This window comes from Mus caroli, chromosome X, assembly GCF_900094665.2.
Source record: "Mus caroli chromosome X, CAROLI_EIJ_v1.1, whole genome shotgun sequence".
Classification (NCBI taxonomy): Eukaryota; Metazoa; Chordata; class Mammalia; order Rodentia; family Muridae; genus Mus; species Mus caroli.
Genome location: NC_034589.1, coordinates 95,053,929 through 95,067,142, shown reverse-complemented (window position 1 = coordinate 95,067,142; position 13,214 = coordinate 95,053,929). Strand labels below are relative to the sequence as shown.

General features: G+C 42.4%; 1 protein-coding gene across 7 annotated transcripts in view; it reads right to left on the bottom strand.

Moving 5' to 3' along the window:
• The window catches only part of Dlg3 (discs large MAGUK scaffold protein 3), a 51,313-nt gene that overhangs the window by 22,763 nt on the left and 15,336 nt on the right, over nucleotides 1-13,214 (bottom strand). The gene's annotated exons all lie outside the window — the stretch shown is intronic.

Below are 13,214 nucleotides of genomic sequence, written 5' to 3'. Positions count from 1 at the left end.
AGTGTGACTCTGTGGGAGAAAACACAACACCTGCTCCAACACCTGCCCTCCCCTCCGCTCTCTCAGCTCCCTGGGCAAAGCGACCTGACCTTCAGCTGGGTGAAAAGGGAAATGTGCAGAAGCCAAGTCGAGGACGGGGCGCAGCTAAAAAGTCACATAAATCCCCTCCTCTCAGAGTTGCTTGTTCGACACTGCAGTATCAATGAAGTCAACTGGTTAAATTCGAATGTCCTTTCATTCATCACGCACTGAGTGTTACTGAGCTGTCCTCATTACCTACCCCATGTCCCTACAATCCTGAAGGAAGCAGTCGACTCACTGACTCACCTATTAAATGGTGGTGCGGGGAGGGGGGGACACAGCAGCTGGACACTGTGCCTCTTCTGAGACTTGCGAGGCAACACACCAATAGAAATAAGCTGTCCTAATCTAAATGTAAAGGGTGGTGACGGGTTTGTCATAGAAGCCTTGGGCTGCACAGAGAGACAGGATACTTGCCTCACCCCAGGGCTTGACCTCTAACCCCTGAATCAGAGATCATTTCTTGTTCCTTCCTTCCAGACCCTCCCTCCCTTCTAGCTCACTCACTCAGGGAAGAACCATGCGGGCAAGAGATTTGACCAGGCAGGACTTCCTTGGTGATGATGAATCAAAGAACTGTACACAGAATCTGGACTGACACAGTGGCTCATACCAGTAACCATAGCGCCCAGAAGGCTAGGGTAGAAGGGTCATAAATTCCAGGCCAGCCTGCAATACAGTCCAAGACCCTGCCTTACTACAACAACCCAATCCCCAAACTCAGAACAACAACGGATGATATCCAATCTATCCGCAAGGGTTTCGCTCTTGTCTATGCAGTACCTTCTTTGGAGGTGACCCTACCCACTGAACTCTAACAGAGCAGCAGCAGGCCACAGCGGTTGCTTAGTAACTATGTTTCTCAAAAAAAAAAAAAAAAAATCCTTTAAAAACAACTACCAAGCCACCATTTCCTCAAAACTCATAATCCAAGGTTGATAATTCTGAGCCTCGGGACCCAATTAAAGTAAGAAAGGGCAGGGGAGCAAAGTTGCTGCTTTGAGGAATCTGTTATTGGTTTTCAAGTTCCTTGGACTGCGTTATTCACTTTTCTTATTCAGATGAACCCCCCAGAGTTTCACTCCTTATCAATGTCTAGCTTCTAGCTAGATACTTACCTACTGACCACTAGACACAAAGAGCCCTGTGCTAAATGATTGTTGAGGAAAACTGTCCAAATGGAAGGATCTGTTATCAAATAAAGCAAATGATTTCTTTAACTGATAGCCACCAGCTTCACAGAGGATTTCCAAAGGTAATAAAGAAGTATTGGGAGGCTGGAGAGATGGGTTAGTGGTTAAGAGCACTGGCTGCTCTTGCAGAGGACCCCAGTTCAATCCCCAGCACCCACATACAGCTCACAACAGTCCCTAACTGCAGTTCACGAGAGTTGATGCTTTAGTTCCAAGGGTTACTGTTGGGAGCAACTGAGGCTGCTCAACACTGTTTTAAGACAATAATAACCCCCACTGGTCACCCAGTTAATAGATCCACAGTGCTAGGGAAGGAACAGAGGCCCAGACAAGCCCCTTTACCAGTAAGCTACATCCTGGAATGGTTAACATACTTTATATAGAAGAAAGACAAAGGCATTCTAACAATAATGTATGTGGAATGGACTTATGACAGTGACTCTTAATATTATTAAATATTTCCCCAAGACAAAAGCTTCACTTATAAAACCGCTAAATTCTAAGACTTCCCGAGATTGTTCCTCCTGTTCCACTTACCAGTAAAGCAGCCATTATTTGGAGGGCATCTCTTAGGCCAAGTCACTGCGTAGGAAGCTGCTTGACCAGTCTTCCTTCTGAGAGAGGGCCCCACTTCAAATAGGCTACTTTCAAGAAGCAGCACATATTACGAAAATCTCAAGTCTATTAAACTGCGCTTTATTCATTTTTCCCATTCAGATAAACCCAACCATTTGTGACCCACAAAGATCTCCACGATGAGTCATACTCTGCTTCCTCCTTCCCTTTTACCAGCGCGAATCACACAGGGAGAAAGAAGCCAGAGGTGCATGAGCAGAAGCCAGTACAGAAAGAGGATTTCTCAGGGAACGGAGTGCGCCCTAAGATCAGAATTCTGGGAAGCCCCCCACCCTACCCTGATACGCTATATCATTAGCCCCTGAAAGAAGCAGAGCCCAGAAATCTGTCTTCAGAACGCATTAAGTAACCGTGATGCCCCATCAAGTTGGAACCCGCTGGTCTGGACTTACAGTTTGGTTTTGGGTAATGGCAAGGCAATGATCCTGCAGAACGTTTCCAAAGGAAGGCAAGGCAAGAGGGATGGCACACTCCCCCAAAAGTTAATGCAATCCCAAATCCACAGAAAAAAGCCACTGCCCAACGTGTCTGAGGGTTTCAAAAACTACAACAGTGGAATTTTTCAGCCTTCTGAGTCCCCATCCTGCTTGTCTGTTACATATATGTGCCCCTTCACCTCCAATAAATGCCTTTTCAAGTGAAAAAAAAATCCACAAAAGGAACACATGATTTATTTGTAAAAATTTGCAGTATTGGTGTTCAAACTCAGGGCTTCATGCATGCTAAGCAGGCCCTCTACCACTGAGCCACAAGCCCAGGCCCTGACTTTCAAAAACTATTTCCAGTTTCTAATTTAGAAATTTCTGTCTGGTTTCCCCCTTCCACTATTTGGAAACAATCACTGTTAGTATGTTTCATATGTGTCGTTGCAGGCTTCCCTCCATATATACCCATGTATTCACAGCCCAGACAGGTTCACACACATGCTTGTTTTCATTCTCTGATGTCATAGAAACCCATTCACAACAGCACACAAATAAAGACCACATACACATTCATGGCCACACAGTATTGCATATTAGAGAAGACATAATGCAATGTACATTTAAATGGTTTGCTCATTGAGCTGCGACTCTTGCTATATAGCTCGATAACCTACAGTTGCTGTGTAGCCCAGGCTGGCAAGTCTGCCTCTCAGACTCCGCAGTGATGGGATGATAGGTGTGCACCAACACACGCAGCCGACATTTTTTTAAACGTTCAATCAATACTGCACTGTATAATTGGATGAATCTGTCTGAGGCATAGATTTCTAAATGTGAAAGTGCAGTCAAATGTGCAATCAATGCACACTCGAATCATCACAGAGCTGAGGGAGGACCCAGTACAGCGGTAGCACACTTGCCTGTCATGCATGTGACCCTGAGTTTTATCTCAGCACCACAAAAAAAGCAACATCTTTATTGTAACTACTATATGAAGCCCTGGCATTCTGAAACCATTCTGAAGCCTTTCTGACTGTAAAGATAAAATGGTATTTGGAAGCTGCCAGAAGCCTTTTGGTTTCTGTAGAAGTAGAGGCGAAATTTACTTTTGAGGACAGACTGATCTTGTGTTTGGGAAACCTTTTGTTTGGGGACTAGACTTTAACGAGCCTTTCAGCTATACAAAAGTGAAGCCAAGATTTTACTCTGGAACAGACAACTACTTCCTGGACTTTTGGTAGAGATGAAGTATACAAAAGAGATGTTCTCTGCACAGTAATGCAAAAGGCTGCTCTACTAGTGAGTTGCTGGTACTCTTGCATTAGGGCCTGGGTTCCAGGCCTCCTCCTCCTTCTTCCGGGTAGTGTTAAGTCTGTTTCAGCTACTACCTGTAAGATGGTCTACCTGCCTTTGTAGGCATCTAAGGACTAGCTTTACCACCCATTGTGCCTTCTCCTACCTGAAACCCAAGCCTTTCTTTCTTTCCACTAAAATGTCCCCTTACTATGACTGACACCATACTTTTCTGTGCACAGCCAGTATCTTTCAAGTTCTGATCTTTCTTCTTGATCACATCATACCCTCACTCCATCTCTCCCTTTCACTGCTATTGATTTTCTGTTGATTTAACTTCTTTGTTTTCTCTTGACTATTTTAGTTTCTTTAAAAGACCAGGCTTTGTTGCCCAGGCCTACTGAAAATCCTGGCCTCAAAAGACCCTCCAGCCTCAACCTCCTGAATAACTGGAACTACAAGTATGTGCTATGACACCAGTGTCATAAGGTTTTATCTCTGCCCCCCAGCCATGACTTAGGTCACATTGCCTCTGCCGTGACTTAGGTCACACTGTGTCATCTCTTTTCCTCTGGGCCACTGCTCTATTGTGGTAACTGGTCTTTAGATCCTTATTTGGCCACCAAAAAACTACAGTTTCTAGACTTCCCCATACCATCTAAGTAAGTACAATCGTAGCAACTAAAGAATCTTACCTTAATATCTGAAGTAAATATTCAAGGATTGCCCCACCACTCCGGCATATTATCTACCTATTTCTCATTCCACAAATGCTCTTGAACTCCCTGGCCTGGGACCCTTGAATACAATTCATTCACATCTGTCATGCCCTGCTCCTGCATTGATTTTCACTGCCTAAAGTCAAGCATTCTTTGTCCCCTTCAATAGCATTCCTTGATCACTGTATGTTTTATCCATTCATATACTTATTCAGGTATTTACCAAGTATCTACTGCATACCAGTCACTGTGTTAGCTGTAGAGAATATACCAGTAATCAAAACACTCTCTATAAATTGCAATCATATCAACAAACAACTACTTAATTATAATTTCAATTACAACCTTTAAAAGTGCAATGACTAAACAGTAGAGGGAGATTCAGACAGAATGAGCCAATCTACTTAGGGAGATAGATTTCAACAGTTTTCCCTGGGAGAAGTGACATTTAAGTCCATGGAAAGGAGGGGGGGAGGAAAGAGAAGTAGGGAGAGAGAATATGAACTTTCTGATCTTGAGGCCCCACAAAATGCTGAGTAGAGAATGCAAAGCCGAATCCTACCTAGCTCATGCTCAGAATGAATCAACAGCTACCCAAAAGCTCATCAGGCCTTATGGAAGTGCATCCATTCAGATCTCAAACTCACACGCTTCTCATTTGCCCTTGCTGAGCTGCCCCCAAGGCTTTAAGGAATCGCTAATTATGAAAAATTACCGAGCGCCGGTGGAAATAAAGTTACAAGCTCCACAGAGAGGCCCAGATTCTGATGAGTATAACCTATGGAAATGCTACAGCTCGCCATGTCTCCAAAGTATGGATGGATAGAGCTAAAGAAGTCCATCAAGATATGTATTAGCAAGCCAGACATGGTGGCATACACCATGAAATCCTACACTCAGGCGGTCAAGACATAGGATTGCCTTAATGTCAAGACTAGCCTAGGCTACACAGAGAGTTCCAGGCCAGCCTGGGCTACAATGATACATGTCCCAAAACAACAGCAATAAGAAACCTTTAAGTACAGCATATATGAATTGCCAAAAAGTACATTTCTTGGAATCACAACTTGCCTCTATACAATTAAGAAAACTTGGGTTGGTTTCTCATTATGGGCCCACTACTTCAAGAATCCAACATCTCTAAAGCTAAACAATTTTGAAAGTCTATTCTAATTATAACACTATGATTTTAAGAAAAATCAATAAGGCTCATGAAGAATCAAACCTAGGATAGTCTTTAATTTATTTAACAAAATTTAAAAATCTACAAATAGCCTCAAACTCTTTGCATTTAAAAAAGCAAAATATATAAATTGCAAAAAAAGTCTCAAAGATATATAAGCCAGCAGAAGTGACAAACAGCTTCCATATGGACAAATATTACTTAAGGAAAAATAATTCCAGCTCTCCCCTTAGAACAATGACTCTAAATTGTGACTAACCCTAAACAGAAACCTGTTCTGGTCCCTGAGCTGTCACAATGTACTTCCTCAGCGGCATACACTCAGCCAAGGCTCTGGAGAGCATTTTGAAGGACGCTGAGAATAAAACAGAAAACAAGATGCACTCGGTAAGCATGCTCTAAAAATTCCAGTTCTCCCTACCAACTGTGTGCTTGTTTTTTGTTGGTGTGTGTGTGTGTGTGTGTGTGTGTGTGTGTGTGTGTGTTTATCTGTCTGTCTGTCTGACAGGTCTGTCTCCCCAGGAAGTGAGGATGTAGGAAGAACTGGCTGTTTAGGTGAAAGTGCTATGCTCATTGAAGGCTTTATTACACTCAGCCACCTGGTCTGAAATGAGTACAAAAGTACCTTGCTTTCACATCCATCAAGTAGTCAGAGTGGGGAAAAGCTTCAAACAGGGCCTTCTCCCTACTTCAAAGGAAATTTCACATAGCATGCCTCAATGAAAGATTACCAAGTGTTTAGCTCTCTTAACCCACAAGTCAAAGTATATGGAAAGGTCACCCAAGGCAGGTCTTCTCTTGTAGAAAGCCCGAGAACAAAGGCAGAATTCTACCTTTACTGTGCTCTCAGTACCAAAAAGACATTCTCGGAACAATCTTCTACACTTAATGGTGATGCTACCTCATAACGACCAAAACACACACAGCTTATGAGGAAGCTTGCCAGTCTAAGTTGGGTTTTTTTGGTTTTTCGAGACAGGGTTTCTCTGTATAGCCCTGGCAGTCCTGGCACTCACTTTGTAGACCAGGCTGGCCTTGAACTCAGAAATCCGCCAGCCTCTGCCTCCCAAGTGCTGGGATTAAAGGCGTGCGCCACCACGCCCGGCTGCCAATCTAAATTAATATAACCAATTTCTATATCTTACCAGGTCAACAATCCAGTTGCAAATGCCCTTTACTGTAATACTTCCCCCAGAATCATAAACTGTCCAACAATCTTTACTGTAGTATCATCTGAATCTCTTTTAGGTCAAATTTCGGTAAAAGGAGACCAGAGAAAAAGGGACCTAGAGAAAGACCCCTATCCTCTAGTTTAGAGTTGCTAAAATATCTGTGGTTGCTTTCAAGTAATCTCTTTGTAAAATAATCAATAGTCCAAGGTAAGCCATGACAGAAGAGAGTAAGAAACCCCAAAATCCAAATTATGAGAGTATTAAATAATTTTGCTAATAAAGGTAAGACTTCAAGTCGATGGCTTTAATGTGAAACAAAAAACATTAAGTAACCACAAGAAAACACAGTTGGGTATTTATTTTCTCTCAGAATAGGAAAGGACCTTCAAGATCTCTCAATACAGACCAAAAGCATGAGCGGGAAACACTGAATGAAAGCTGATTTGTAATGCCAGCACAGAGGGAGCTGAGGCAGGATAGTTGAGTTCAAAGCCTGAGCAGTCTACACAGCAATACCCTGTCTCCAACACAAAGGGCCAAGAGTGTATGTAGCTCAGTAGTAGTTTGCCTAGCTTATTTGCAGCCTTGGGATTTGATTCCCACCACTGAAATAATTAATAAACAACAAAAAAAAGCAAATTACAAAAGCCTTTGCAATATATCTAACAAAGAACTAGAAATTTACCTCTATTAAACCTTCAAAGCTGAACATACCACAACAGGGAATGAAAAAAGGGCATAAACAGGAACGTGGGGGAAGGGTGCAAGAGATGATACCCACTGACCGGAGCGAGTGGGGCCAGAGCGAGCAGAGGTCCTGAGTTCAATTCCTAACAACCACATGATGGCTCACAACCATCTATACAGCTACAGTGTACTTATATACATAAAATAAATAAATAAATCTTTTTTTTAAAGAGAGATGATACCCACATGTGTGGCTTGTGTGACCTATAAATCCTAGCATTCAGGAGACTCGGAAGGACAGCGAGATTGAGGCCTGCCTAGACGACATGAGGAATCCCACTTGTCTCAAAAAGACATAACCACAGCCACAGGACAACAACAACCAATAAACAGACACAAATGTTCAATTCTATTATCCACTTTTGTTTGTTCCATTCAGTGCTGGGGACCAGACCTACATGATAGGGAAGTGACCTCCCACTTTAACCCCCGAGCCTGGTTTTGAGTCATAATCTAGCTATGTAGCTTAGGGCGGTCTTGGACCTCCTGAGTGCTAGGATGACAGGCTTGCTCCATCACACCTGGCTCAATTCTATTACTAACAAAAAAAAATCCATCCAATAGAGCTTGGTATGTATCAAGTGTGTGGAGGGTCTCTAATAAAGTAGACCAGGTCCACATAGAGGCTAGGAAGTTAGAAAAAAACATTAGAGGGAAGGGAAGGTGGGGGGAGACCTTAAAGCCAGAGATGGAGGATTATAAAACCCAAGTGAGAGGAAAGTGGAAAGGGGACTGCCAGGGGTGAAAGACATGGTAGGAGAGGGGGTGGGGAGTGGGGAACCAACACTAAGGATTATGAAAAAGCCATAAGGAGCCTACTATTTTATGAGCTTATTAAAATATGATTTAAAAAAGACTTAGAATGGAGGTATCCTGCACTGCACAGAGAGCCGTTTCTCCCAAAGCCCCAGGTTATTTTTTTGTTTTGTACTCCTGCCTAGCAACTCAGACCAGGATGGCCTCTAACTCAGAGACTTGCATACTTCTGCCTCTCAAGTGTTTATAGAAACTATCTGGATGCGGTTTTTGTTTGTTTGTCAACTTGACATAAGCTAGTCATTTGAGAGGCGGGAACCTCAATGGAGAAAATGGCTCCAAAAGACTGGCCTGCAGGCAAGCCTGTAGGGCATTTTCTTAATTAATGATTGATGCAGGAGGACCCAGCCAATTGTGGGTGGTGCTAGCCCTAGGGCAGATGGTCCTGGAGTGTAAAGGAAAGCAAATTGGTGGCTGGAGCAACAGCTCAGTGGCTAAGAGCACTGACTGCTCTTAGGTTCAATCTCCAGCCCCCGCTGCAGCACCTGACAACCATCTGTTACTGCAGTAAAAGGAACCTGCCTGATGCCCTCTTCTGCCCCTTTGAAGATTCTTACACAAAATACAAATATAAAAGAAAGGGGATGGCGGTGGACACCTTGAATCCCAGCAGTCAGGAGGCAGAGGCAGGCAGATCTCTGAGTTCAGGGCCAGTCTGGTCTATAGAGAGAGTTCCAGGAAAACCAAGTACACAGAGAAACCCTGTGTGTGTGTGTGTGTGTGTGTGTGTGTGCACCCATATATATGTATATATACGCACACATATATGTATACTTATGCATATACATATGAATGAAGGCAGGCCTAACAAAGCAGCATGGCCCCTGATTCAAGTTTCTGCCACCAGGTTCCTACCCTGACTTCCCTTAGTGATAGAAGTGATAGAGTGTGATCTTTCAGTTGTAAGGTGATCTGTGAGTTGGAAGGTGAGATAAACCGTTTCTTCGAGTTGTGTTTAGCCATGGTCTTTATCACACAAATAACAACCTAACATAGAAGCCATAGATTATTAAAGAAAACCCCAGTGGCAGATGTGGGATAACACCCTATAAGTTAGTTGTTGGTCAGAGAGGCCCCAGAGGCCCCCAAAGCAATGCAGATTGGTGGCCTTGTTGGTTACCCACCAGAACTGGATGGTAAGATCCTACTGCTGAAGAGACCACACACTTTAGTCACAGGCCATGGAGCTGAGCTGATAGCTTCCTCCTAGCTGGCTAGTTTTCATAGTGCTAGAAAGTGCTACCCAGGCTTTGACAAGAAAGGTTAGCAACCGTCTCAACCCAGCTGTGAACCCTGTAAGCTACAATAAAGACCAGCTTGGCAAGATGTATTCGTTAGTGCAATCATGGCATGAATACTGTGGACTAGTTAACACACTGCAAGTGGATGTGAAGCCCATTCCACACGGGGAATCCACACTTAGTACTGTAAACCTAGTCAAGAAGCAGGGGGCTGGAGAGGTCACAGGCCCTATTTTTTTTTTCTGGATGAACATGTGTTCAAACAGCCTTTGGAGCACTCATGTTTATGTCCGTAAGTCAGTGCTGTGAGCCTTCAATCAGAAAAGCTTCTTACTGCACCAGACGGTGCTTAATGAAGAGACTCCTAACTGACAGAAGTGCTGAGAGTAACGGATGTTCAAGTTCAGCCCTAAATGCGACAGCAGCATAAACCCATTTCCCAGGCTTGGGAATATCAAGATGGGGTGAAAAGAAGGGAAGAGCTGGGGGCTGGAGAGGTATGCTGTCAAAAAAGCCTGAGCACTTCACGAACAAACTCATTGCTTATATACGGAAGACTGGCACAAGACTGGGGAGAGCCGACAACTTTGAATCCTGGGAGGGGGAAGGGCTCATGAAGCCCCAGCCCCACTTGGAGCTACGGCCAATTAACGGTGGCACAGGGAAGGGGGGTCCCTTTCTTTAATGGTGTGGTGATTGATGATAAGGTGCCCATGCTCCAGTAAATAACCTCCCACCCATGTTCACGCAAGGAACTCTAATTAAACTCAGTGGGGGCCCCCAAGCAAAAGGACATGAAAGGGCTCAGCAGGGCAGGGGAGGGGAGGGCAGGGGAGGGGAAAAATGTTAGAAGGTGGCAAAGTTTGAGATTCATTCTATGCTTGTAGAAAACTGTCAAAAGAATGAAAATAAATAAAATTACTCCACATTAGTGAGAAGTTTTCTGGGGTGTAGGGGGGGGGGCTTATACTGCCCGCAGAGGTAAAAGCTAATTTGGAAAAAAAATGCATCAAAAGCATTAAACATGTTCATATCCTTTAAATGAATAATTCCATTTGAAAGAACATATTCTCAGGAAATAATTATAGATTCAAAGAAACCTTGTACAAGGATATTCATTAAGGCATTTTTAGAAGAACAAAATCTTGGGGGTGGGGCACCTAAATAGCCACTAACAGAAGAATGGCTACCTGAATCATGGCACATACATGAGGAACTATTTGTTAACTACTTCAAAAATTGTTTTCAAATAACATATAATGACCTAAGAAAATATTCATGATGTAGTTTAGAATAATGGAAAAGAATATAAAAACTGCCTCAATCTAATAATCCCATTTTTAAAGCTACAGACACATTGCATGATATATAAAATATAAATATATATGGTTTGAAAAGAAATATACAAAGATGTGCATGCACTAGTCAATTGATTTGAACTTTTTGACTTTGTGTTTTATTTATTATTATTTTTTTTTTTTGGTTTTTCGAGATAGGGTTTCTCTGTATAGCCCTGGCTGTCCTGGAACTCACTTTGTAGACCAGGCTGGCCTCGAACTCAGAAATCCGCCTGCCTCTGCCTCCGGAGTGCTGGGATTAAAGGCGTGCGCCACCACGCCCGGCAGACTTTGTGTTTTCAAAATATTCAGTTGTATGTAAATCTAAGGGATCCGAGTAAGGAGACACACTGAGCAGACCAACGGTATGCCAGGGCAAAGCCAGCATACACTTGCACTAGAAATTTCAATCTACACTGCTCCTAACTTAGCAACCAGATGCAAACAAATCCACATGAACACATAGCGTTATAACCCAGGCATTTAGAGCCTTACTGAAATCTCCATCGACCACAGCCATACTTGCCTGACCCATACCGCAGTAACCCAGTCCACTGAAAGAATGCGAGCAAGCTGCCCTATCTGACTTTGGTGCTTACCACTTTCTTCTTCGGAGCAGTTATAACAAAACACTAGGAAAATCCAGTTTGGAATTTAACCCCACATTTACAAAATTCTTTCTTTTTTGAAATCCAAATCCTTAAAGTACATTATTTATACAAAACATGTTATCTTCATTTTTTTATCTAACAAAATATTTCATAACTCAATGTTGTCAAACAGAAAATTCAAAACATCTCTGGGGCCTTTGCTTTTAAAGGAGCTGTGAAGTCAGTGAAAAGTGAGCAGAAACCTTTCTCAAGAGGATAAAAGCCTACTCAAGAAAGACGGGGGTGGGGGACCTTTATTAAAGCAAAGTGGTTATTAGTTCAAGACCATGTGATTTAATAAGTACAAACAAAAATTCATAAATTGAACTAAAAACTCACTTCCACTCATCTAACACAGAATTTTAGTAAGAAAACAGATCACAAAACATTTTATATAATCTCATTTTAGACATTAGGAAACTGAGTCCAAGAATTAAGAATTTTTATTCATTCAGAGAAAACTCAGAAGTGGATCTGAGAAGCTTGGCTTCTCTGATATAGATAGATAATACATGACCTCTATATCATGTATGTAGGAGCCTAATGTCTATATATTGTGCTAATAGATATGTGTGTGTGGGTGTGCATGTGTGTGTGCATGTATCTTACACAAGAGTAGTAAAAACAGTAGCTTTAATTTCAGTGACAGTGGCAGTCCCAAATTATTCTGCCTCTGTTCCTCTTTATAAGACAACAGGACATTTACCCTGTTGTAGAATATACTAAAGTGTTCTTTCTTTTTTTTTTTTTTTTTTTTAAAAATCACTGTCAATATCAAGGTCAAGATTTCAACACCTAACACAATAGACAGAAAAAGAAGCTGTCAAACTCTATGATTACATTAAGAAATCACCCATTCTTATTATTACATATCATTGTAATCATTCCACCTAGCAGGAAGATCTGATATTTTACAAAGTGCCAAGCTCCTAAGATTTTGACTCACACCACGTAGCAAGGACAAGAAAGCACCTGTCTAGCGAGGTTCAAAACCCCGTGCCAAGTTTCACTCCAATGTCCTTGGGCTACAGAAACACAGAAGACGGAAAAGCCCAACACAAACACACATTCAGCTTCAGGGGACAAAACTGTAAAGAAGGAGAGCTTCACCTTCCCTCCTAAGTTTACAAAACTGGGTGGGCCTGAAAGGGTGTAGTCACTTTAAGAAGTCTGGCAGTGCCTCAAAAATGTTATTACCTTCTGACCCACAGCAATCTTACTTCTAGGTGTAAAATACAAGAGAGCAGAAAACATCTGTTCACAGGAAAAGTTCTTCAGGAATGTTCCTAACAGCAGTATTCATCACAGTAAAAAAGCGAAAAGAACACGAGAATGGAGAGACAAAATGGACTCTCACCGTAGACTACGCTATTATCCCACCCTAGAAGAATGAGGAACAGACACGTGTCACAACATGGCCAAACCTTGAAGAGGTTACACTAAGAGAAGCTGGGCACCAGAGGCCACACATTGCAATGTTTACATGAACTGCATGCAAAACATTAGAAGGTGCCTAGGGCTGTGATGAGAGAAAGAGCCAGGGGGAAACACGACTGCTAATGGGTCAAGGCTTCTGGGAGTGATGAAAGTATTCTAAAATTGACTGTAATAAAAACTGAAAATTGCAGAAAGAACTGGAATGTATATCTTAAGTGGACATGCTCATATTATGGCATGTGAATTATATCTCAATAACCTGATTCCAAAAGAAGATGGACCCT